This window comes from Argiope bruennichi, chromosome 6, assembly GCF_947563725.1.
Source record: "Argiope bruennichi chromosome 6, qqArgBrue1.1, whole genome shotgun sequence".
In the NCBI taxonomy this organism is placed as follows: domain Eukaryota; kingdom Metazoa; phylum Arthropoda; class Arachnida; order Araneae; family Araneidae; genus Argiope; species Argiope bruennichi.
Window position 1 is genome coordinate 40,593,503 of NC_079156.1, and position 5,593 is coordinate 40,599,095.

A 5,593-nucleotide genomic window follows, 5' to 3' on the forward strand; every position below is an offset into this window, starting at 1 on the left:
AAAGGGGATTCCCCTTTTCTCTGCTAGAGTGAACTGACATGGGTTCAAAGAGCATCTTACATTTTTTATGGACAAGTTAAGAGAATATAGACTTTTCCTTATTAGATGGGATAGTCCGATGTTTAATTGTTTGTCTCAATTTTAATTAAAAGTGCCAGATTATCCACATTTTTTTTCCTGGTCAGCGAAAGGATTATAAGCTTTAATTTTGCAAAATTATTTTCTAAAAAATTCTACTTTTTAATTTTTATATTACGTTAAATATCTTCGGTTTTTGACTAAGATTATTCGAAATTAATCCCGAATTTCGATTATTTATCCCGGATTCGAATTATATTTTCGGATTTTACTTTAAGCCAATATTCTAATATAAAAAAAAATATTTAATATTTAAAAAATTTGTTCAAATATTTGATTTTAAATAAAAGTTAAATGAATTCTCTGTTCCGGCTTTTTTATACAAAGAGTATACAGTGGTTATACATATTATTAGTATATTATAGACTGACATTTCGAATTAACTGGTACAATTTCAATTTTCGATTAAAACTAGATAAATAGTTCCGAATAGGAAAAAGTGTTCGTATTTCTGTTAAATAGCTTTACTTTTTTCGCTTCATCTTTATCTTAATGGATCATACCACGAAATTTAACACGTTTTAATTTTTTTTAAAGGTAGCTTATGGAAAAAAAAATCTTTTTAACTTAATCTGAAAGGGATAATAATAAAAAAAAGAAAGAGTAAAATAAGATAGATATTATAATTCTTTCTGTTCTTTTTTGAAATTTTTAAAATCTAGTATTTTATTGTTTCTGATACTATTTATTTATTATTTTATCCTAGACATTTTTTTTTCTTCTTATCTTCAAGATCATCCTTTACAAAAAAAAAAAAAAAAAAAAAAAAGCAGCTTATGTTAAAAATAATTTGGGCTAAAATAGTTTGGTACCTCATCTGAACCGAACTAAAAATCAGCTCTTATAGTGAATCGGAAAGAATAATTAATTGTCAAAATAAGATTTTCTTTAATATAGTGCTGTATTGTTTGATTAAAAAATAATCTGATGATGCAACGTGAAATATTACTTGTATTCATAAAGTAAGTTATTTCAATTACTTAGATTGCAATTTTTTCAGTATGAATACTAGACTGATTTACATATTTGTGAAACATTAAAAAGAAAAAAGTCGATGATTGCCTAGTTAAATCCATAATTATATGTTTAATATTAAATATTTAAAATTATAATTAAGTACATTTTATAGTTCGAAATTAAAATAAAATCAGTTCGTAAATTACTAGGCGCACCTGAAACAGTAGATTATAATCCATTGGATAAAACAACCCTAATGTCCCGTATTGTGAGCTCTAGTTCTACAGTGTCCCAAATTGAAAATTAGAAAATCTGGTTATTTTTAGATAACTAGTGTGACTACATTTGTTTAACCTACCGATTTTGTGTGTGTATGTCCTACAATTAGACATCTTCTAATGGATCTTTCTGGTTCATATATTAAAAATGCTTTTTTTTGTAAGTATTTGAATTTACGAAATGCTTTTATAATGAGATTTATAGAATAATCTATCATGTTTTAAAAATACCCTTTCTTCATTAAAAAGCTTAAAAATGAAACTACTATATAATAAATATTTAAACATAAAAAGTTCAGAAAACAAACCGCCATGTTTGAAAAAGTTAAACGGATTCTTTCAAACCTCAAATTAAGAATATATGAAAAAGAAAAGATAACTGAGATTTAGTAAGTTAATAAATGTTAGAAATTAATATAACTGAAAGTTGCAAATTTTGACTCTTAAAAACACATTTCAAATGAAATGTAAATTATTTTTATTTAGTACACTCAAGTCTGAATGGATTTTTGATTCTTTCACCAATTTCTACAATGATCTTAAATTGTAGAGTTGAATTTAGAATAAAGGTAATCGATCTTCTGCGCCAGCGATGACTTGCATTTTCTGACTTGCATGAAAATGACCATCATCCATTTCGGAGATTTTCATTCAAACACAAGCGATCAAAATAGGACACATCTTGAAATTGTCCCTGCTCTCCCTTCATAATTTTCCCTACTTAAAACAGATAGCTTAAAGAAACAAAAAGTAATGGAAAATCGCCTAAGACGCAATAAAAAATCATCATAGCGAGCATTTCATTTGAGATTGTTCGATTAAATACTGGTATCTTCGCCTTTTGCACTCAAGGTTACATCATACGAAAAGTTGTCGCCCGAGCTGGCCTTTCATAATTTTCCCAGTATGCTAGCGACTTAAGATTTCAAGTGTACTTGTCCAAAGTCGGAGTCGCGTTCGACAACGCTATCCGAACAAAGCTTCTTCCATGCATCTAAATATATACTCTTCAAACAAGCGCTCAAGTTAGACTGGTACCTGAGATATAAGCCAACTCTATATGCGATGTCACGATATCCCCTCGTCACTCGTTCCGCAAAATATCGTTCGTTAAGAGAGTAATTTTTGCGTAAACAGCAAGAAAGATGAAAACTGATATGCTGCCTTTATACCTGTATCGAATTTTGTATAATATCGGTCAGCGGGAAGTCCGCCCGACCGTTTTTGTGCATGTGAAGAGGAAGATTCAAAAGCGCTACGTGGCAAATGAATGAAATTTGATAAGTGATTTCTGTATCAAAATTGTAGCTCTGTATTAAATTTAGGGAGAAAAAATCAGCCAAAGAATGGATTATCCATATGTTAATACGTATGCGTGTTTTGGCGAACTTTTGTACTCAGAACCGAGCTAACTTTTTAAAATTTGAAGATGATAATGGATCTAAACTTGCAACGTGAAATTTTTAGTTATTGTTTCTGTAATGTGGAAATTAATGTATTCAAACATATTAAATTTGAATTCAATATAGCATATGTTGAATGAAATTAATTGTTAGTTCAAACATTAAAGCGTGTGGAACAAAGAAATGTTCACATGTTAATGTACAAAAATAATTCATAAATAAATAAATGGTAGAAAAAAAATCTATTGGAAAATGCAAATTTCAACTTTCTCGCTGAAATGCCTTAGAGAATTCACATATTGGAAATAATTTCTTTACAAAGAGACAAAAAATAAATAAATAAAAATAAAACTACATTAGCAGACGATAGATAATGGAAAAACTATACTGTAAAAGCCGACTCCAAAATAAACCTACATTAGCAAACGATAGATATTTCAAAAGCTATAATGTGAAAGCCGGCCATCAAAATATAAAAGGGATAAATCGCCAATTTGTGGCCTACGCATTTCGAGGTTTCAACAATTTGTTGCCTTCAAAAACTTCAAGCCAAAACAATATCAATCCGAAATCAATTTTTGTTCCGAAAAAATTAGTCACTGAGTATTGATTACTTTAATATATCTCTTTATATCGCCAACGATTCCACGTCGACAACATTGGTAAAACAAAAAGTTGACTGTAAAGACTAACAATGCAATGAAGTAACCACTAAGCTAAACTAATTTGCTTCAATGTTTGAATTATCTTATGGATAACAAATTCAAGAAGCACATTAAAATAAATTTCAAACTATTTATTAATTTAATGCAAATTCTATGAATCGAGCGAAATTCATTTTGACTTCTAACCTGTTATGTATTCGATCTCAAATAAAAGCTTTTTATCTATATAAATTTCCAAAATTTATTTATGTAAGTACATCTGTTAAATATATACATTTAAAAAAAGCAAGAATGTCCCAGTCAGCTATATTATATTCATATAAAAGTCAATAAATAGTGTCATTCAACGGTTTACAACTAGATAGTTTTGTTCGTAGAGAAAAGATGTATTTGATATTGTTTAAAATGTTAATGTGCCAACAATAAGTTACTAAATATGACAAATAAGATCGGAAACTATATAAAAATATATGATGCAAGCAGACAGGATATGTCATTATCTGAGGCTTGCAAAGATTCATGTAAACACAAACACATCTTCATATACTTGTTGTAGCAGCAAAAAGCTTTGTCACATATCTCCCATGTTTGAAAAGAACTGCCTGCTAACACACAGTTCTTATGCTAATTAAAAATGATAATAAAGCATTTACTTAAGAGAAACGTTATTTTTATTAGAAAGTAAAAATGATAATTTAGCACTTTTACTATCTTGTATATGAAATGGAAAGATAAAATTTTTATAACTTCGAAATATTTAATCTTCAGATTTCGACGATCCCCCCCCCCCAAAGAGGTAGAAAAAAACAATTTTGGAATTAGATCTATCTGTTAACACAATAACTCAAAAACACTTTGAGTTAGACAGATGAAATTCATTATGTGGTCTTGGGATCAACTTAATAGATTCCAGTCAAATTTCAAACAAAATTCATGAACAAGTAGTTTATCAATTCGAATGTAAAGAAATAGATTGAAAAAAGTTATCACAATGTTTAAGCTTCTACGACGTATTGTTAAGCTTGTTGTTACATTGTTAACCTTCATATGAAATGTTGGACTAAATCTAATAAAAGGTTGACAGTCTGTAAATCTCTAGCTTTCCATATATGTAAACAAGATAAATTAAAAACGAAACGACTTACATAAATGAAATTAGGTATGTGATCTTGTGATTAAAATTGTAATTCTATGTCAAATTTTTTCTTTCAGTCGGTCAAAGACGCTTTCTTTCTTTACTATACTACAAAGCATAAAACTCTCACAAGCAGGAATTGACCAAGGCCTACAATTTTTTCCGACAGGAGAAGAGGTAAATCTTTATTAGTGAATTTATTCAGACCAATCATCTGAATAAATTTTAGGAAAACCACTCCTATTGGTTTGCCAGCATGATGCGCATGAATAAAGTGCTTCAAACTAAGTTTACAGGTGAGCAAATGGAAACAGGTAATGAATTTCTATGCTTTTATTTATTTATTATGACTCATGACTGTAAACCATCCAGGTTTGTAACACAATATTATTTAAGCAGTAGCTCGATATTTATAAATATTGGAACAATTTAGAGAATGCAACAAAATAAAATGAAATCTGAACAATTACGTTTGGTAAAGTAATAATGTTAACCATACAATTTTATAATACACAGAATTTATATACTTGATTGAAATTTATTTATTTGACAAATGAGCTAATAATGGTTTTATATTGCACCTACCTATGTCTCCACCCCTTAGCCAAGCAGCCTTTAGGCAGCTTCCTAGTAGAAAATCTACCAACGAATAAATATTAATAAAAATATTATTATAGGAATTATAATATAGAGTAAAGGTAATTCTGACATTTTATTTTTCAAAAAAAAAAAAAAAAAAAAAAAATTCCTAAAAGCTTTAAAATATTAAACAATATATATAATGTATGATAAACGTCACTTATATTACATTCCTGATTCAGGGATTTGTTCCAACATCAGCATATCGATTCTAATATTGATTCATAATTAAATATTCAATATAAAAGAGGAAACAATCTATCAGACAAAAAAGAAAACTGAAGATCATAAAAATATTTTATTAATAAACACAAAACAAGAGATTTTAGTATATATATATATATTTCAACATTGTGATGATTGAAAAAATAAAATATA